This window comes from Neoarius graeffei, chromosome 1 (assembly GCF_027579695.1).
Source record: "Neoarius graeffei isolate fNeoGra1 chromosome 1, fNeoGra1.pri, whole genome shotgun sequence".
Lineage (NCBI taxonomy): Eukaryota > Metazoa > Chordata > Actinopteri > Siluriformes > Ariidae > Neoarius > Neoarius graeffei.
This window is the reverse complement of record NC_083569.1, coordinates 40,278,201-40,300,688: the sequence shown is the minus strand read 5'-3', so window position 1 is coordinate 40,300,688 and position 22,488 is coordinate 40,278,201. Positions and strand designations below refer to the sequence as shown.

Below are 22,488 nucleotides of genomic sequence, written 5' to 3'. Positions count from 1 at the left end.
ACTGATTAACACTAGCAGCAGGGCATCTAGGCCAGGATATCTAGACCATGTATAAATCTGGTTTATGCATGGGCAAACAAACCATCTACTCAGCATTTTTAGGTTACCTGAACCAGATACATGTTCCAGCACCCTCATGGAATAGTGCCATATTTTGGGACTGGCTCCTAGTGTTGTAGTCAAGAACATGCAAAACGAGAACAAGCCATATACATATACATATCGGAGTGTATAAAGACCAAGGCAAGACCAAGACTTTGAGACCAAGTTAAGACCAAGACAAGACCATAACCAGACCAGGGGGTGTGAAGAGAGGTGGGGAACAGCTGAAGGCCATTAACATCCATCCATCATCCATAACAACTTCTCCTGTGCAGAGTTGCAGGCAAGCTGGAGCCTATCCCAGCTGACTATGGGTGAGAGGCAGGGTACACCCTGGACAAGTGGCCAGGCCATCGCAGGGCTGATACATAGAGACAAACAACCATTCACACTCACATTCACACCTATGGTCAATTTAAAACCACCAATTAGCCTCACCTGCATGTCTTTGGACTGTGGGGGAAACCAGAGCACCTGGAGGAAACCCACACAGACACGGGGAGAACATTCAAACTCCACATAGAAAGACCCCCGTTGACCACTGGGTGCAAACCCAGGACCTTCTTGCTGTGAGGCGACAGCGCTAACCACTACACCACCGTACCATCCAGGACATTAACAGTAATGAAAATTTTGACTAGCGGTGAATCACATTATTGGTTGCATTTGAAGCAGGAAGTTTTACATCCAATCACAGTAATGATGTCTCATCTCATTATCTCTAGCTGCTTTATCCTGTTCTACAGGGTCGCAGGCAAGCTGGAGCCTATCCCAGCTGACTACGGGTGAAAGGCGGGGTACACCCTGGACAAGTCGCCAGGTCATCACAGGGCTGACACATAGATACAGACAACTATTCACACTCTCATTCACATCTACAGTTAATTTAGAGTCACCAGTTAACCTAACCTGCATGTCTTTGGACTGTGGGGGAAACCGGAGCACCCGGAGGGAACCCACGCAGACACGGGGAGAACATGCAAACTCCACACAGAAAGGCCCTCGCCGGCCCTGGGGCTTGAACCCGGAACTTCTTGCTGTGAGGCGACAGCGCTAACCACTACACCACTGTGCCGCCCAGTAATGATGTTAACAAATAAATCAGACCATGCTTTGGCAATTTAGTGATATCCCCACTAAATTGCCCAAGTCCTCTATGTCCGAGTCCTCTATGTCTGAGAGTGAGATGAGGCCGAGTAAAAATGTGGTTGATTCTGAGACAAGGCCAAGACCTTTAAGACGTGGTCTTGAGCCCGGTCTCAAGACCAAGACCGGACTCAAGTACTCCAACACTACTGGCTCCTCTGGGCCCTCACCAGGGAGCAGGCCATTCAGGACACAACCACACTCCTTGCACACATGACAGTGTTTTGGTCCCCTAGAGCTCCTTAACGCTGAAGAAACACCACACATTTTATCAGTGTGAGGCTAGATTCACTAAGAGCACCCATGACCCTGTCACCCTTTTCCTACTGACAATGCTAGGACTAATAATGGCAGCCAGAGTCAGCTACATCAAGCAGTAGAGTAGCACAAGTTTAGTCAGGATCTCTCCACCTTGTACAGAATCTCTTCAAGTGGTCTTTGTAAGATGGAGGTGAACCTTAAGTAATCCCAAATTAATACACTGCTGAATGTGATTCTTTCTGGCAGACCCAGACAGCCTGCTGGGACAGGATGCACTGGACCAGACCTGGGCTTTTCATTTGCTATATACACTGACTACTGATTCTTCCCATGTTCAACAGAATTCAGCAATTAGATCACAGAGTCTTGCTTTTGAGCCAGAGATGACCGGCAAGACCTCATTTTCCATTACTGCTTTTGCTGGTGGTCGGAAACACCCTTGTATACTTCCCCAAGCATATCTGCTGTTCTAAAGGGTTAGATTTGGCATTGTCAGGTGAGTATCATGTGCATGTACCTTATTACGTAAATCAAACTTTTTTTAACCTTTTTTTTCTGGAGATCACAAGGAGTGAGAGAATAAATTTTGCAATAAGCTTGCACCCTAACCTCCCTCAGTGGAAGTAGACACTCATTTCTAAGTAATGAAGAATAATTACCTCCGTCAACTTCTTTGGAGGAGATTGTTTTTGCCTCCATTTGTTTGTTTGTTTGCCTGTTCCCAACATCACTCAAAAAGTCGTGAATGGATGTTGATGAAATTTGGTGTACCGCTTTCATATTATCCTAGGTTCAACTGATTTGATTTTGATGTTATACGGCTTGGCGGAGGTATGCCCTCTATGAAGTGCCCTTCTAGTTAAAAAATGTGAACATGTGTCTGGTATCTTACAGAAATTGCACAGTGACTATTGGGCTTAGAGAAAAAGCTCACAGCATTCAAAAAGGCTGTAAATTGCATGTTTGGTACTTTAAACAAGGGTCGGTTCAACTTATGCCATTAATGTTGTCCAGCATAGAACACATAATCATTTTTTGGACTTTGATTTGAGCAAATGAAAAACATGTTTGTGTTTCTGACTGCTTCGCTTAAAAAAAGAAAAAAACAAACAAACAAAAAAAAACATTCTGTAAAGAACTTTGCTCTTAATCAAGGTTAAGAGTGGTGCACCAAAGTACAGACTTCGACGGGGAATACAGGGCGCAGAGCTCCATTTTGGCTGAGGTACTTATTTTGTTAAATGTTTGTGGGTATAGTGTGAACTGTTCAGCTTCACCTGAAAGTGTAAATATGAAGGTGTAATATAACACCCAGGACATGAGATTAAAAAACAAAACGAAACAAAATGAAACAAACCCTTTGGTAAAGTAAAGCCTAACTTTTTTTCAATCTCAGTATTACTATTAACTGATGACTGTAAATGATCCAGTAAATGCAAATAAAGTTTATTTAAAAAGTTGTCATATTGTGAAAGAGCAATGAAGAAGACGGCACGTTTGTGGATTAGTGGATAAAAATGTGATCTCTGTCTGACACTAATGACACATTCATATTCAGCATATTGCTGCCAGCAAGCTTCTTTTCCTAGAACACATTTATCAATTCAGCAAAAACCATTTGTATACAGAGATATCAGTACTGAAATCTCAAAATGAAACATGTGCAAATTCACAATAAAAAATTATGAAAAGAGTAATGTTCAAGCCATGTTTACAGACTGTATTCCTTTTATTTCTTCTTCTTCTTTTTCTTCTATAATTGCATTGTATTCCTGCATTTATTATTATTATTATTATTATTATTACTTGTAATAATTGCAAAAAAATATTAAGAATTCTGGGAGTAAACATTGCTTCATATTTTCTGTTTTTACAAAACCAGTCAACAGATTTGAAGTCTACACACACAAAAAAAACATTTATCTGGGGTTTACTACAGTGCCCTCCAAAATTATTGGCACCTCTTGTAAAGATTGTACAAAGTATTAAATGCAGGGGTGCCAATAATTGTGGAACATGTGTTTTTGTTGAAAATAATTATTTCTTGATGAGCGATTTGTTTTTCTATGAATAAATTTATTTCAGGGGTTATTTAAAGGTTGGATTTTTCTCATTTTTTCAGCATGAGAAGAAGCTACAAACAAAAGGCAGATTTTTTTTCTTACCCTTTTTACAACCCCGATTCCAAAAAAGTTGGGACAAAGTACAAATTGTAAATAAAAACGGAATGCAATGATGTGGAAGTTTCAAAATTCCATATTTTATTCAGAATAGAACATAGATGACATATCAAATGTTTAAACTGAGAAAATGCATCATTTAAAGAGAAAAATTAGGTGATTTTAAATTTCATGACAACAACACATCTCAAAAAAGTTGGGACAAGGCCATGTTTCCCACTGTGAGACATCCCCTTTTCTCTTTACAACAGTCTGTAAACGTCTGGGGACTGAGGAGACAAGTTGCTCAAGTTTAGGGATAGGAATGTTAACCCATTCTTGTCTAATGTAGGATACTAGTTGCTCAACTGTCTTAGGTCTTTTTTGTCGTATCTTCCATTTTATGATACGCCAAATGTTTTCTATGGGTGAAAGATCTGGACTGCAGGCTGGCCAGTTCAGTACCTGGACCCTTCTTCTACGCAGCCATGATGCTGTAATTGATGCAATATGTAGTTTGGCATTGTCATGTTGGAAAATGCAAGGTCTTCCCTGAAAGAGACGTCGTCTGGATGGGAGCATATGTTGCTCTAGAACAGGGGTGTCAAACCTGATCCATAAAGGGCCTTGTGGCTGCAGGTTTTCATTCCAGCCATGCAGCAGCACACCTGACTTGGCTCATTCAATCAACTGAACTGTCTTCACACAGTCAAATACTTGCAGCCACACCCACCCTTGATTAAAGGGTGGGTGTGTCAGTTGATTGAATAAGCCAAATCAGGGTGCTGCTGCATGGCTGGAATGAAAACCTGCAGCCACACGGCCCTTTATGGATCAGGTTTGACACCCCTGCTCTAGAACCTGGATATACCTTTCGGCACTGATGGTGTCTTTCCAGATGTGTAAGCTGCCCATGCCACACACACTAATGCAACCCCATACCATCAGAGATGCAGGCTTCTGAACTGAGCACTGATAACAACTCGGGTCGTCCTTCTCCTCTTTATTCCGAATGACACGGCATCCCTGATTTCCATAAAGAACTTCAAATTTTGATTCGTCTGACCACAGAACAGTTTTCCACTTTGCCACAGTCCATTTTAAATGAGCCTTGGCCCAGAGAAGATGTCTGCGCTTCTGGATCATGTTTAGATACGGCTTCTTCTTTGAACTATAGCGTTTTAGCTGCCAATGGTGGATGGCACGGTGAATTGTGTTCACAGATAATGTTCTCTGGAAATATTCCTGAGCCCATTTTGTGATTTCCAATACAGAAGCATGTATGTGATGCACTGCCGTCTAAGGGCCCGAAGATCACAGGCACCCAGTATGGTTTTCTGGCCTTGACCCTTACGCACAGAGATTCTTCCAGATTCTCTGAATCTTTTGATGATATTATGCACTGTAGATGATGATATGTTCAAACTCTTTGCAATTTTACACTGTCGAACTCCTTTCTGATATTGCTCCACTATTTGTCGCTTCAGAATTAGGGGGATTGGTGATCCTCTTCCCCTCTTTACTTCTGAGAGCCACTGCCAGTCCAAGATGCTCTTTTTATACCCAGTCATGTTAATGACCTATTGCCAATTGACCTAATGAGTTGCAATTTGGTCCTCCAGCTGTTCCTTTTGTGTACCTTTAACTTTTCCAGCCTCTTAGGCTACATCCACACGACAACGGCAACGAGATGTTATTTAAAAATATATCGCGTCCAAATGGGCAAAAATTATTAAAATATCAGGTCCATATGGCAACGCAATGCTTGCTGAAAACGATGCAATACACATGCCACACCTCTAGGGGCGCTGTAAGACGGTCCCTTCAGAGACACGAGAACAATAGAAGAAGTAAGGACGCATGCGCATAAACTATTATGCGCGAGACTTCATATTAGCCACAAAGTCAGGAAAATCTGTTCGTAAAATTACATTATAATGACCAAATACAATGAAAAGTATTTTTCCAGTCTCACCTGTGAAAGGTAATCCCATGTGATCTCGTTTGGACGGCAAACCTGTTGGTACAGTTAAACGCAGCTAATCTTTATTCTCCGCTTTGACCTTTCCAATATGGCAGCGAGGATGACGTATGATTCTACGTGGAAGGCGGCGTCTTTAATGGTCCGGAATAAATTGAATACTACACGTTGATGGAATAATTTGTTGTTTCTCACCTGTGAAAGGTAATCCCATGTGATCTCGTTTGGACGGTAAACCTGTTGGTACAGTTAAACGCAGCTAATCTTTATTCTCCGCTTTGACCTATCCAATATGGCGGCGAGGATGATGTATGATTCTACGCAGAAGGCGGCGTCTTTAATGGTCCGGAATAAATTGAATGCTACGTTGATGGATTAATTTGCTCCTCTACGCCCTTTTTGAGGAATGTATTGTCGGACTTAAACCATCATCTGAAGAGGTGAGATCGCTCCTTTTTTTCGCTATTTTTGCTGGCGGGATTGACTCTGCCCTACGGGCTATTCTCTCTCTCTCTCTCTCTCTCTCTCTCTCTCTCTCTCTCACTTTGCACCATTACACAATAAATATTCACAGTGAAAATATTTTGTAAGCGCGTTTCATGAACCAAGTTATAGGATTTGTTGACAACTCGCATCGCAATGAGAAGATCATTGGCACTACTGGTGTTAAGAATCAGACCATTTCATAAATGAATATTTTGCTGTAGAGCTGCAGTGTTTGTACAATTGCATGTTTTTGCTTCACTATTACTGTCACTATTCTGCTTCTTGCATTACTACTGTGAACTAACACTGAACATAATAATAATAATAATAATAATAATAATATCCAAGCTCGTGTTTCACTCTCACTAGTGCTCTGTAAGGCTTTTTTCTGGTGATATTCATTACACTTCTACCCGGCGTGAAGCACTCACAGTCATGTGGTTGTGACGTCATCGTAAACAAATCCGTTCTACTCATCCAGACGACTTCACAATGGCAACGTTGCCAGATCTTTCCACTCTGGAACCCGTTCTCAAAAAGATTGCATTTTGGGCACCCAAAACGCCGGTGCCGTGTGGACGCCAGGCCTAAACGATAAGCAATTGTATCGGAGTCACCTGAATCCGTTGCCGTGTGGACAGGGCCTTATTGCCCCTGTCCCAACTTTTTTGAGATGTGTTGCTGTCATGAAATTTCAAATGAGCCAGTATTTGGCATGAAATTTCAAAATGTCTCACTTTCGACATTTGATATGTTGTCTATGTTCTATTGTGAATACAATATCAGTTTTTGAGATTTGTAAATTATTGCATTCCGTTTTTACTTACAATTTATACTTTGTCCCAACTTTTTTGGAATCAGGGTTGTACTAATCTTTACAAGGGGTGCCAATAATTGTGGAAGACACTGATTGGATCATTCACAACTTATAAATGCAACACTTCTCTAAAAGTAATAACTATATGGCATCATCCGCATCATGACTGTCAGTAACAGCACTGAAAACCTGAGTTCGGAGCAGCCTCCAAACATGGCCTCTACGGACTACACTTCCCATGAACACCAGCGCCCCCATCACCAGAGTTCTAATTACATCACCTGCCTCCAATTATCCCGCAATTACCTTCCCTACTTAAGCTCAGCATTCTCAAACACACCTCGCGAAGTATCGTTCTGTGTCCCGTACCTGACTATACCGAGCCATTTGTTTTTCTGACTGACTTCCTGATAAAGTTTTCGTTACTTTCCGACCTCATTTCCTTGTCTTTCCTGTATTGCCTTGTTTACCGATCGATTGACCTATGCCTGTTTCCTGTTTACGATTTCTGCCTCATGATTTGGTTACAGTTGCAGTTTGTGCCACACCTGCTCTCCCCTGCATCCTTAAGTGCCTGCGTTCTGACAGGATACTTCACCATCATGGATGCAGCAGAGGAGGCTAAGCAGACTGCAATCCATGCACAGGGGTGACTGTTAGGAGAACACCAGCAGATGATAAGCGATCTCAAAACCAGGATGACACAACTCACTGCTGTGGAGTCGCAGGCCATCCTCACATGCCCCTCCTCTCCTTCTGGTGCATCCCGAAGTATTCCTCTGCCCGAAGAGTTTTCTGGGGAAGCCTCCCGTTGTAAATGATTTCTTCTTCAGTGTTCCTTGTACTTTGCTTCTCTCCTGGGGGCAACAGATGACCACAAGATCTCCCCGTTGATCTCACGAGTAAGACCCTCCAATGGGCAAGCGCGGTGTGGAAGCATGGGGGCGAATACACCACTTCATATGACCATTTTCTGGGGCTTTTCATGAGAGTGTTCGACCATGAGCCAGAAGGGATCAAAATTGGAGAGAGCCTGTTAACTATCCATCAAGGAGAAAGAAGTGTAGCAGAGTATGCACTGGACTTCCGCACCTTAGCTGCCAGCAGCAGCTGGAATGAGCCAGCCCTGAAAGCCACATTTTACCAAGGTTTGCGTCCAGAGGTACTCAGCGAACTGGCATGCCGGGACAAACCTCTTTCTCTTGACTCGCTTATCAACCTGGCCGTACGTTTGGATCATCTCCTCCACAAACAACTTTCACTCAAATGACCTCCTACTCCTTCTCCTAATACTAGCTCGGTGACCCCAATGGAAGTCTCCCGCACTGGACTTCAACAGTCCAAAAGAGAGAGAAGAAGGCGAGAGAGCCTTTGCTTTTACTGTGGAGAAACCAGCCACCTGATCTCCCAGTGCCCTCCTCAACCCCCACGAGACCACCAGTTAAGCAGGACTACCAACTCAACTAACCTAGTGAGTTCTGATGCGTCTCATAACTCAGTCATTCCAAGTGCCAGTATTATTAAAGCTACCAGACTTGACCCATGTGGTCTCTGCTTTCATAGACTCCTGGGTGGAGGGAAACTTCATAAACAGTGCTATAGTTCAAAAGTACCATGTGACTACCCACATGCTTCTGAGACCCATCAAGCTCAAAGCCATTGATGGGGGACCCATAGGAGAAGGATTGGTCTCAACACACATGACACCTCTCAAGATTCAAGTAGGAGTGATTCACACAGAAGGCACAATTCTTCTCCTTACTCCTACTTCACATCATGACCTAATATTGGATTATCCATGGCTCCAGCTGCATGATCCTCTCGTTTCTTGGCAACAATGTGATTTTCTACAGTTGTCTCCTTCCTGTCTTCAGAACTGCATGAAACTTCCCCAACTCTTTCTCTTGTCTACTTATTTGGAGAGCCCTCAGCCTGATTCCCCTGACAATGTCCCAGCTTGCTACATTGACCTCAAGGAGGTATTCAGCAAAGGGAGGGCCTGTGGTCTGCCTCCTCATTGTACACTATCGACTTCCTCCCAGGTACTACTCCTCCTCAAAATCGTATTTACCCATTGTCCCTGACTGAACAAACAACCATGGAGGAGTACACACAAGAAGTCCTGCAACAGGGGTATATCAGACATTCTGCATCCCAAGCCTCAGCAGGGTTCTTCATTGAGAAGAAAGGAGGAGGTCTCTGGCCATGCATAGACTATCGGAGCCTGAACCAGCTTATGGTTAAATAACTATATCCACTCCCACTGGTGCCTTCAGCCCTAGAACAACTCAGATCTGCCAAAATCTTTTCTAAACTTGACCTGCACAGTGCTTACAACCTTGGTCAGGATTTGTGAGGGTTGATGAGTGGAAAACCGGTTTTAGCACCACCATGGGCAACTTCGAATACCTCATCATTCCTTATGGCCTTTCTTGTGCCCCCAGTGTTTTCCAGCGCCTCATCAGCGATGTGTTGAGGGACATGTTGGGAAGGTTTGTTATTGCCTACATCGTCAGACTCCTGATTTACTCCCCAGATGAGAATACCCAACATGAGCATGTCAGGTCAGTGCTTTCTCGCCTGCTCCAGAACTACCTGTACATTAAAGCAGAGAAGTGTGAGTGTCATGTCCGCCAGATCTCATTCCTGGGCTACATCATCAGTTTGGAGGGGGTGAGCATGGACCAAGCCAAGGTCACTGCCATGACATCCTGGCCCACTCCTTCGTCAGTTAAGGAGTTGCAATGTTTTCTGGGGTTCACCAATTTCTACCACCGATTCATCTCAGGTTTCAGTACCATTGCAGCTCCTCTCACCGCTCTCCTGAAGAATGGACCTTGATGCCTCCACTGAAATCCCTCAGCTGATCAAGCTTTCAACCAGTTAAAGACCACTTTCACCACAGCTCCCATACTGCAGCACCCAGACCCTTCCAAACCCTTCATCGTGGAGGTGGATGCATCTGGAACAGGAGTAGGAGGAGTATTGTCACAGCGCCTTGGTGAGCGACCCAAACTGCACCCCATAGCATTCTACTCAAAGAAGCTCACCCCCTGCCGAGAGAAACTATGACATTGGTAATCAAGAACTCCTGGCAGTTAAAATAGCTCTAGAAGAGTGGGGTCACTGGTTGGAGGGTGCAGCGCACCCATTCACAATCCTGACAGATCTTAAGAACCTCAAGTACTTGAAAACAGTGAAACATCTGAACCCCCATCAGGCCAGGTGGGCCCTGTTCTTCACGTGATTTCAATTTACCATCTCTTATCATCCTGGTTCCTGAAATACCAAGGCTGATTCTTTATCCCAAATCCATTCATCCTCACTACACTTGTCAGACCCTACCACCATCCTGCCACCTGAATGCTTCCTTCAAGCTATAACCTGGGATGTAGACAGAGCGATCAGACTGACACAGCCCACAAAGCCTTCTGAAAATTACTCACCTGGACTGTTGCGTGTTCCACCCAGACTTTGAGGCAAACTCATCACCTGGTCACCCCAGTAGCCATCGCACCTACCAGCTCCTCCAAAGCAAGTATTGGTGGGAAAACATGATTTCTGACATTAATCATTACATCTCCTCATGCTCCGTCTGTGCCCAAGCCAAGGTTCCCAGAGCATCTCCCACTGGCAAACGACGTCCTCTCCTAGTACCCCAGCAGCCCTGGTCACACATCGCCCTTGATTTCATTACTGACTTACCCCAGTTGCAAGGCAACACCGTCATCCTGGTCATCATTAATAGGCTCTCAAAGACACTCAGACTCATCCCACTACCGGGTTTACCCACTGCACTTGAAACAGCTGAATTGCTATTCATTCACATCTTCCATTACTATGGAATCCCTGAGGACATGATCAGTGACTGGGGCCCCCAGTTCATCTCAAAGTTATGGTCACGATTCGTGGATAAGCTGGGAGTATCAGTCTCACATCTGGATATCACCCCCAGTCCAATGGCCATGCAGAATGGGATAGTCAAGAAGTGGGCTGCTTCCTCTGTATATACTGCATGAGAAACCAGAAGGATTGGGCACGATTCCTTCTATGGACCAAGTACGCACAAAATTCTCTCAAATGTTCAGCCACTCAGCTAACCCCATTATAGTGTGTACTTGGATACCAACCTCCATTCTTTCCATGGGACAACACCCCTATGCAAATTCCAGCCACTGATTTTGAGTCCAGAGGAGCCAACAGATATGGGAGGAGGTACATCAAAGACTGGAGAACGTCAATGCCAAGTACAAACACTACGCCGACAAACACAGAAGTGCCATTCCCAAGTATGGCCTAGGTGACAGAGTATGGGTTTCCACAAAGGACCTCAGAAGTCCCAACTCATGTACTATAAGAAGCTACAAGCCAGGTTCATTGGCCCATTCAAGGTATTATGCAGAATTAAAGAGGTCTTGTACAAGCTCGAGCTTCCTCCTCACAGCAAGATAGCACCCACATTCCACATCTCATGCCTCAAACCTGCCATCCAATGTCCCCTAGCTTCAGACAAACCCACTCAAGAAACCCCCTCCCCAGACATCGAAGGTGAACTGATCTACTAAGTCAAGGAGAGCCTCAATTCCCACCTCAGACAGAGACAGCTCAAGTACTTGGTCAACTGGGAGGGCTATGGCCCTGAGGAGCGAAGTTGGGTCAGCTCCAGGGACATTTTAGACCCCTTGCTCATTCAAGAGTTCCACAGCCAACACCCTGAAAAACCTGCACCAAAAAAAAGAGGTCAACCAAGGAAGGAAGTTGCTCCCAGTGGGAGGTCCTGGGGGGGGGGGGGGGGGGGGGGGGGTTCTGTCAGTAACACCACTGAAAACCTGAGTTCGGAGCGGCTTCCAAACATGACTGCTCTGGACTACACTTCCCATGATATACAGTGCCCCCCATCACCAGAGTTCTAATTACATCACCTGCCTCCAATTATCCCACAATCACCTTCTCTAAAAGGGCATATCACGGGTAAATTCAGGAGCAAGATCAATGTAATTCTCCTATTTTATATTAAACTTTGGTCAAATATCTGTAACATTCTGCATTCTCTGCAATATTTTTACCTTGCGCAATGCCAGAAAAATTCAGTTGAAATCAAGCCATTTGAGGCGAATTGGTCCATCTCTGAAAAAACTTTGCATTTGAATTTCCCGGGAAACATTGATTTTCGTGACATCATCTGCGAGACGCCTCCCTCTGAATCCTATGTTAGTGCTGGTTTGTTTATGAGAAAACGACCTGGTGGTTTTCTGCAAATTTCTTCAATGTTATCATGTAATTATTAAAATGGTTAACAGATGTATCGTAGGAAGGTGTAGCAACACCAATCATGATGGGATTAGTACTCATCATTTTCCAAAAGACCGGACAATGAGAGAGAAATGGGAGCGCTTGGTCTACACAGGCTGTGCACTGAAACTGTGCAAGCTCGCGCAGCCTGCTGGCGCTTCCGCAGATAACATCACGATTCTGGCTCCAGACTCCCTTGGGATTTTTCCAGACGCGTTTTGTTATTTTATTTTTTTCTGCTGTAGACAGATGGCCTTGTGCAAAATTACCCTTCTGGATGAGTGTGTAAAGGGACATACTTTCATATAAAAAACCAAAATTGGTCCAGAATATGCCCTTTAGCTCAGCATTCTCAAACACCCCTCATGAAGTATCATTCTGTGTCCTGTATCTGACTATACTGAGCCATTTGTTTTTCTGACTGACTTCCTGATAAAGACCACTGTTTTCATTACTTTCCGACCTTGTTTCCTCATCGTTCCTATATTGCCCTGTTTACTGATTGATCGACCTATGCTTGGTTCCTGTTTACGATTTCTGCCTCTTTTTGCCCCGCACCCACTCTCCCCTGCAACCGTGAGTGCCTACGTTCTGACAGTGACATCCTGATTTACAACCTAAAATCATCACAGAGTTTTTTACAAGCTTGTTAAGGATGGAAAAAGAATAAATGAGACATAAAAAAAATTCCAATGTGTTACTTTGATTTAAACAAAGATAGCAATTGAAGGAAACATTCAGAAACGCCGCTAAAGAAAAAACAGTGCATGGGTGAAATCTGTGTTGACCTTTTTTGACTACAAAGTGTCCAAAGCTCTGGAAATACACAAAGCCAGAATTAAAACAGTTCTGATATACAATACATTATCAAAATTATGCAGATACTCGACCATCACAACTCTATGTGCTTGTTGAAAATCTCAATCCAAAACCCTGTGCATTAATATTACAGCCTCTATGTTTCAGGGAGATTTTCACTAGCTTTTGGAACATAGCTGAGGGGAACTCTGCATTTAGCCACAAGAGCATTAGTGAGGTTGGGCACTGATGATCACAACTTTATTCTTTCAACTTTGTGGCAACAGTTTGTGGAAGACTCATATATTGGTATGATAGTCAGGTGTGTACATACTTCTGACCATAGAGTTGCCATGCAATGACATCAAAAATGGATGCAATTGCAGGTCAGCTTTTTATTGAAAAAATACATTGGCAAACACTTCTAAAATGTTCAAGTTCAAAGTATTTATTGTCATATGCACAGTAAGGACATGTCCTCTTGCACAATGAAATTCTTAGTTTGCTGTCCACCATGAATGCCAATTACAAATAAATAAATAGGCGGAAGAAAAAATTAAAAGTAAAGGCAATATAGTGCAAAATAAAAGCAAAAAAAACCCCAGTAAACTACAAAATAAAGGTAAATGTAGTGCAAAATAGGCAGTATAATACAAAAATAAGGCAATGATCGGACACAGCAGCAAAAAGGGCAGTAATGTGCAAACGTGCAAACAATGTAAACAGATGTAAACAGTCAAGAAAACAGCAGCAAAAAAGGGCAGTAATGTACAAACAAATGTAAACAGTCAAAGACAGTTTGCAGGGAGGTAGTCCATGGTTATAGACTCCTGTCAGCTGTTCAGGAGTCTGATGGTGGTGGGAAAGAAAGAGTTCTTTAGTCTGACAGTCTTACATTTCACACATCTGTACCTCCAGCCTGAGGGTAGAAATGTGAACAGTCCATGCTGGGGGTGGATGGGGTCTCTGAGGATGGAGGCAGCTCTCCTGTGGACTCTACGGTGGTAGATGCTCTGCAGAGAGGGCAGTGGAGTTTTGATGATCCTCTCGGCAGTCTTCACCACCCTCTGCAGGCGTTTGCAGTCCATAGCTGTAGTGCTGCCATACCACACAGTGATGCAGTTGGTCAGGATGCTCTCAATCACACAGCTGTAGAAGTTGTTGAGTATCTTGGGCGACATACCAAACTTCCTCAGCTTCCTCAGAAAGTACAGTTGCTGTTGAGCCTTCCTAACCAGCTGTGTGGTGTTAGGTGTCCATGTGAGGTCCTCACTGATGTGAACACCCAGGTATTTGAAGCTGCTCACCCTCTCCACCTCAAGCTCTCAGATGAACAGTGGCCAATGAGGTCTCCTCTCCTTCCTCATGTCCACTATCATCTCCATCTTGTCCATGTTGAGGGTGAGGTTGCTGTCCTCACATCATGACACCAGACTGGCCACCTCCCTCCTGTAGGCCATTTTGTCTCCGCCAGTGATGCGTCCTATCACTGCAGTGTCAATCCGCGAACTTCAGGATGATGTTGTCCTTGTGGGAGTCGACACAGCTGTGGGTGAACAAGGTGTAGAGGATGGGGCTGAGGATGCATCCCTGTGGGGTGCAGATGTTTGTAATGATGCTGGTTGAAGTCCTATTACCAATCCTGACAGTCTGGGGCCAGGAAGTCGAGGAGCCAGTCACAGAAGGTGGGGTGCAAACCAAGTGTGGACAGTTTATGGGTGAGTTTGTGGGGGATGACTGTGTTGAAGGCAGAGCTGTAGTCAACAAAGAGCATCCTGATGTAAGAGTCTTTGTTTTCCAGGTGGGAGAGGGCATAATGGAGGGCAGCAGCGATGGCATCTGAGGTGGACCTGTTGGGCCTGTAGGCAAACTGCAGGGCGTCCAAGGTTTCTGGTATACTGCTCTGAATGTGGGCCAGTACCACTATCTCAAAGCACTTTGAGATGATTGGAGTGAGTGCTATCGACCTGTAATCATTCAGGCAGGTGGGTGGGCTCTTCTTGGGAAGAGGGACGATGGTTGTGGTCTTGAAGCAGGAGGGAACGGTGCTCTGGCTGAGGGAAAGATTGAAGATAGCCGTGAAAACATCAGCCAGCTCATTGGCACATACTCTGAGGGCCCACCCAGGGATGTTGTCTGGTCCTGCTGCCTTCCTAGGGTTGATCTTCCTCAGAGCTTTGTATACCTGGCCTGATGAAACTGCTGGTGGGGGGGAGGGGGATTGGGTGGTCCAGGTGTGTGTGTGTGCCTCCTCTCTGTGCTGTAGCTGGAGGTCTCAAAGAGGGTGTAGAAAGTGTTGAGGTAATCCGGCAGGCTGTCTGTGAAGCTGATGGTGCTAGTGGTGGTTCTGTAGTCTGTGATGTGCTGCAGGCCTTGCCACATCCTCCTGTGGTCAGCAGTAGAATAAAAGCCATCCAGCTTCTCTCTGTACTACCTCTTGGCGGCTGTAATGGCTTTCCTCAGTCCACACTTCACCGCTTTGTACTCCATTTCATTGCCTGATCTAAATGCAAGAGAGCGAGCACGCGGCATATGTCGTAGCTGACTGTTTACCCAGGGCTTTTGGTTGGGGAACTTCCTGATCTGTATGGTGGGCACAATGTTGCAGACACATGTGCTGATGTACCCAGTTACATACTCAGCATAGTCCTGTATACTGACAGAAGAGTCCTCCAAAGTGGCTGCAGCTTTAAACACATCCCAGTCTGTCTGAGCAAAACAGTCCTGCAGGGTGCTCTCAATCTCTGGGCTCCAGAGTTTGACTTGTTTGGTGACAGGGTTTGTTTGTTTTAGTCTTTGTCTGTAGGCCGGGTACAGGAACAAAGAGATGTGGTCCGAGTGTCCGAAGTGGGGGCGGGGGGCTGCCCTGTATGCACCGCGTATGTTGCTGTAACCATGGTTGTTGCGTCAACCGACAGAACACTGACACATTCACAAAAAAACCCAAAAACTTCAGTTCGCCCTCCGGACCTGCAGGGGGCAGAGAAACAATTAGTTCACAACAGAACAACAGAGTTCTCCACACTTCCTGTTAAATCCTAGGGCCTTCCTGTCCTGAGGCAGCCTTTGGCAGCAGAACAGCATGCCAGTCTGAGGAACAAAACAAGAAAAGTTTGTAATTGAAACAAAGGCTTGAACAAGCAAAAAGAAACCAAAGAAGCACCTCAGTTTTGGTCATACGCAACTGGTAGGCAATGGACTTTACTACATCTCATTTTACTTTAATACTTGGTTTGTTATCTGCAGTGCAATTGTTTGTAATGTGTAGTTGAAGCTGTAAGCTATGTTCTATTGTTTGTTTGAACTGTGAGTGTAAATAGTGTGAATAGTTTGAAAGGCATACTTAACAGATTTTTATGTTTGGCTTGCTTGTGTTTACTTATGTTTACTAAAAATCTCAGTTGAGTTTAATTATGCTGCACATATTTGCAGATTGTGTTAAGTAAACTTAAAGGTGTTCAACATACAATGCAAATAGTACAATACAAAGTAATCGATTTTCATTTTAAGCAATGCTTCCAGTAATTACTTGGTTTATTTTCATTAGTTTAAACTTAAAGCGATGACTGTTTATTTTTTAGTTGAACTTAAATGATGTAATGTTTCTATTCTAGTTTAACTTAAACAATGCAATGCTTCTGTTTATTTATTTTGTTTAAGGTTATCAACCTAACTAACTAACTAACTAACTAACTGGTTAACTAACCAACTAACACCCATCACCCTTGGACAATTGAACTGAATAAACAACAAAGAAAAAAGGGGAAACCGAGTTGTTCCTTGTGTGACAGACCAAAGCTCTTTTCAAGTTGGGGCAAAACTGGGGCAGAAACTAGAACAACTTGACAGTTGATAACCAGCGGCAACGAAGACAGAAGGATCAAAGGCCTCAAGTCCACGTTGTCTATGCAAAAAACAACTGCAAGTATGGAAAAAGAAGCCACTGGGAGGACACTCAAACAGCTAAAGCAGGAAAGAACTTCAGCAAAGAGCGCCTTCACCAAGCAGGCCAATTACCTGAACAGAGCTGTTGCACACCTGACAAAGTCAGAGCTACAAAAGGAGTTCAAGGAACTCGCCTCACTTGGAAGGACTGTCAACGACACCACCAACGATGACTATGAACTCGCTCTACTGGCTGAACTGGGAGTCGACAAGTAGGAAAAAGAAGTGAAGTTGGATAAGCAGCAGCAAACCGATTTGATAAAGACCATAGAGGACTGCCACTCCAGACTAAATGAAGTGAAACAGCTAGTGCAGTCGAGCATCTGGTCCAGATACAGAGAAGACGAGCTAATGTTCATAATTGAGGAGGCAGAATCTGCTTGTGAAGGGGCCATTGCTATTCCTGTGTCTGTGGTAAACAAAGACAGCTACGAACATCAAGTGGAAGTCATGAAGAAACTCATCAATGATGTAACAACAAGCTTCGCAGAATGGGAGAATTGGGCTCCCAAAGAAGAAAAGGCTAGTCTGCATGGCAGAGTGAAAGGCTTGCGAAAACTGAAGAACAACCTCGAGGCCAAAAGGTCAGAATTCCTGACCGTGCAGAGAACTGTAGAGGAGGAAAGGAGAGGAAGAGATCTTCAGGCACAGCCAGCTCCACAGCCTATCCAACCGCCAACTCTTAAAATAAAACCCACCACCTTACCCAGATTCTATGGCTCCAAGAGAGACTTCTATCAATGGAAAAAGGACTGGGAGAGTCTGCAGAGGCAGGGGAAGATTCAGCTCCTCGACAGCATTGATGAGAAAATCCGCAGAGACCTCAGACTGTCGACCTACAAGACCGCGGAGGACATGTTCAAGGTGCTGGACAACAGATTCAGAAACAAAATAACCATAGCCCTGGAAATCATTGAGGACCTGGAGAAAATCCCCCCTGTGAAGTCGCACCAGCCCAGGAAAATGATTGAAATGATCCAGTCTGTTGAAAAAGCCCTCAATGACCTCACTGAACTTGGCAATACTGGAGCCATCAAAAATCCTCTTGTAATCAAATCAATAGAGAGCAAATTGCCAGACACCATGAAGAGAGTCTGGCTAGTATTCATGGTCAATCCAGCAAATGCAGTCACTCCAGACAACCACTTCGACAGCCTTCTGACCTACTTGAAAACCCAAGAAGAGGTCCTAGAGAGGCTGGAGCAGCTTGGAGTATGTGAGAAGCCGGACAAAAAGTCTGCTGACCCCAAGAAACATGCCTCAACCAGGTCCACGAGTAAAGGAGGATGTGTCGTCTGTGGAGATGAGCGGCACAAAGAAAAACTTTTCTTCTGCAAATGCTTTAAAGAGCTGAAGCCAAAAGACAAGTTGAGTGCTGTGGAGAGACTGGGAGCATGCACAAAATGCCTGGAGTGCCACGGAGAGGATGATGAGTGCAAAGACACTTACCTGTGTAGGAAGCAGGACTACAGAAGAGACCACCACTTCCTGTGCTGGAGAGGAGATCCTAAGAAGGTGAAGACAGACAAAACACCAAAATCAAGCACAAGTAGACACCAGCTGACTGAAGAACAAAAACAATTTGTGTCTGAACTAACCCCCGACATGGCTGAAAAGTTTAGGAGAGCCTTCACTAATGTTGCAGCAAGATCTCACTGCACCGACAAGCCTGGAGGGATGGAACTGAGTGCACCACAAGAGCTACCAGTGATCCTGATGCTCCTCGAGGTAACTGCCAATGCGGGGCAGAAAATCGGGACACTGATCGACTTAGCATCGGACACAAATTACATCACCCATATAGCTGCCAGAAGACTCAACCTCAGGAGCGAAAAAATCACTCTTGTTGTCCATGGGGTCAGAGGAATGGCCCTGAACGTTAAGACAAAAAGATATCATCTCGAAGTGAGGGTCAAGACACCCACAGGAACTGAAAGAGCCCATGAACTTCTCTGTTATGGCCTGAACGAAATTGCCAAGGTACAAAAAAAAAAACAGTCAGACCTGAACAACTGAAAAGGTTCTTCCCAGATGCCAGCCTGGAAGATCTGCACAGGCCAGAGCAAATTGAACTGCTCATCAGTCATTGGGAAGGATGCCTTGTACCACAGAGAGTGAAGGTGATCGGAGACCTTGTCCTATGGGACAGCCCACTAGGAAAGACGGTTGGGGGAACACACCCAGACCTCTTTGAAAAAGTGGATTTGGCAGCGCCATCATCTAAAACACACTTCGCATGATCCATGCAAGCCACAGCAGTGAGATATCAAGAACTCAGTGACGCACAGGGTTTCAAAGCTGAAACCAAAAGCACTGTTGCTGACAGAGAATTCCTCGACTGGTGGAAATGGGACAGCATTGGGGCAGCTTGCGAGCCGAAGTGTGGAGGATGCAGATGCGGCAACTGCCAGCCAGGAGGCAAGGAAATGACACTGAGTGAAGAAAGAGAGCTGGAAATCATAAGGACAGGCCTCACCTATGTAAAAGCAGACGATCACAGCAGTGAACCACACTGGGATACAAAATACCCATGGATTGAGGATCCAACTTCGCTGCCCAACAATAGGAGTGGAGTGGAAGCCACTTTTCTGAGGACAGAGAAGCAACTCAAAAAAGAACCACAGTGGAAAGTGGCATATCGAGCTCAAGTCCATGAGATGGCGGAAAGAAGAGCAGCCATGAAGCTCACCAAAGAGATGGTGGCCAACTGGAAAGGACCAGCATGGTATGTCAGCCACTTGGTGGCACCAAACCCGCACTCTGTCACAACACCTGTGCGTCTGGTCTGGAACAGCAGCCAGAAGTTCAAGGGACTCAGCATGAACGATCTTCTGCTAAAAGGGCCTGATGTCCTCAATCCAATTCGTGCAGTGCTACTCAGATTCAGAAGAGGTGTGCACGCAGCACTCGGTGACATCAAGAAGATGTATAATTAAGTGTGGTTGGAAGACCTGGAAGTACATCTTCACAGATTTCTCTGGAGAGACACTGAAGACAGTGAACTTGAAGAGTATGCCATCACCCGAGTCAACATAGGTGATCGACCAGCAGGGTGCATCGCACAGCTGGCCATGAGAGAAACTGCAAAGCTACCCATGTTTACTCACCTGGAAGAGGAGCGTAGGATCCTGGAGGAAGACTCTTATGTTGACGATGTGCTCACTTCCCATAATGACCTGGAAAAGCTGGACGAGAACACCAGAAGAGTTGAAGAAATCCTGAAGGCAGACGAATTCTTCCTTAAGCCCTGGGTCCGGTCAGGCCAAAGTGGGAGGGAGACGCTTGTGCCAGGAGCATCATCAAACAAAGTGCTTATTCTCCCAAATCAAAGGAGAGAAGATGATGAGGGTTATACCTGTTAAAACTGTTAATATTATAGTCAGGCTGTCTGTTGTTGCCCAAATGAGGATGGGTTCCCTTTTGAGTCTGGTTCCTCTCGAGGTTTCTTCCTCATGTCGTCTGAGGGAGTTTTTCCTTGCCACCGTCGCCACAGGCTTGCTCATTGGGGATAGATTAGGGATAAAATTAGCTCATGTTTAAGTCATTCAAATTCTGTAAAGCTGCTTTGCGACAATGTTTATTGTTAAAAGCGCTGTACAAATAAACTTGATTTGATTTGATGACAAAGCCCTGGGGGTCGGTTACCTTGTCGAAAGTGACAAACTGTACCCAATGACCTCAATCAATTTCTACAAGAGGAGGAAGAAAATGAGAGTGGGTCAAAACCTCCTGGAAGAAGAAGTGAGAGAGAAAACTCCCAACCCACTGACTAGAAGACAACTGCTAAGCCAAGTAGCTAGTTTGTATGACCCAATAGGTCTTGTCACTCCTGCTAAACAGAAAGGTGCCATTCTAGTCAGAAGAGCTTTCCAAGAAGCTGGAACCAGCACAGCCTGAGACACTTGGGACAAGCCACTGTCATAAAAGTTGAGGGAAGAAGCAATCTAGTTGTTTGAAGAATACATCCGCCTCAGCCAAATTACCTTCCACAGAAGCCTCACACCATGCAACTGGACCGGAAAACCATGGGGAGTGACATTCTCTGATGGGAGTGGCCAGAGCTACGGAGCCGTGGTGTACTTCAGGTGGGAGACGGCACAAGGCATTGAAGTCAGACTTGTTGAGTCCAAAGCAAAGCTCACACCACTCAACCAGAAGGGAGAACCAGTCAAAGATGAAGTCTGTGGTGCTGTCTACGCAGTTTGCCTCAGAAGGTACATTGAAAAGCACAGTCGAATGGAGGTTGAAAAATGGCTCCACCTACTGGACAGCCAAACTGTGCTGGGAGCAATCTAAAGGGACAGCTATAGTCCGGGAGCCATGGGGTCGGACCCGGAATTTTTGGTTAAAGTTTTTTTTTTTTTGCTTTATCTTATAGATTTGAGGTAGCTCTTCAAGATTTAAGAGGGTGCCCGGTGATATCCCTTGGGCAATTTAATATATTAACCCTTTAATGCCCTATATGCCCAAATAATGGAAGAAAATACAGAAAAAATAATATCAGTGTAAATACTGATATTAAATGCACCAAGTTGGCTGTATCTGATAGGTATTCACATTTTTCTCTATATTTGTCATTCAAATACATCAAATGTGGATTAATTAACCCTTTCATAACTTTTCCAAATTAGCGATTTTTATACAAGTATTACATAAACTCTACAGTTAATACAAAATAATGATCAATATCTATGTAAGAACTATACAGCATGCAAAAGAACTATATACAGCATGCACACACACACACTAATGACCAATAACTATGTAAAAGAACTATATACAGCATGCATACACTCACACCAATGATCCACTATGTAAATGAACTATATACAGCATGTATACACTCACACCAGTGATCCACTATGTAAAAGAACTACAGCATGCAATAGAACTATATACAGCATGCATACACTCACACCAGTGATCCACTATGTAAAAGAACTACTGTATATACAGCATGAAATAGAAATATATACAGCATGCATATACATTCACACCAGTGATCCACTATAATAATATAATAATAATAATAATAATAAATTTTATTTATAATGCACTTTCTATTGTTAAAATCTCAAAGTGCTACAAAAGGTGGATAAAAAGGGAAGTTAAAAAAAGGGTTGCAATAAAAAAAGTATTGCAATAAAAAATGAAAGGAAGCAGAGGCAATAAAATAAAAATGAAAAGAAGGAACAAGATTAACAGTAGGCCAATTTAAAAAGATGTGTTTTTAAGTGCCTTTTAAAGGTTTCTGTAGGCTGTGGGGCCCTTAGATGGTCAGGGAGGGCGTTCCACAGCCTTGGAGCAGCACAGGAAAAGGCCCTGTCACCCATACTGTGGAGTTTGGTTCTGGGTATGTGGAGGGTATTTGTGTTTGTGGACCGGAGGGAGCGTGTGTTGACCTGGGGGGTGAGGAGTTCTTGTAGGTAGTGGGGGGCATTTCCATTTATGCACTGGTGGGTGAGAAGTGAGACCTTGTACTGGATTCTGAAATGGACCGG

The 22,488-nt window shown here is 44.4% G+C and overlaps 1 protein-coding gene across 1 annotated transcript in view; it reads left to right on the top strand.

Annotated features, from left to right (window-relative positions):
* Window positions 1–16,196: 16,196 nt before the first annotated feature.
* LOC132892997 (uncharacterized) overlaps window positions 16,197–22,488 on the top strand; it is a 33,820-nt gene continuing 27,528 nt past the window's right edge. The window contains exon 1 of the mRNA XM_060931668.1: window positions 16,197–16,229. The gene's annotated coding sequence lies outside the window, so the exon portion shown is untranslated. The remainder of the gene's footprint in view (window positions 16,230–22,488) is intronic.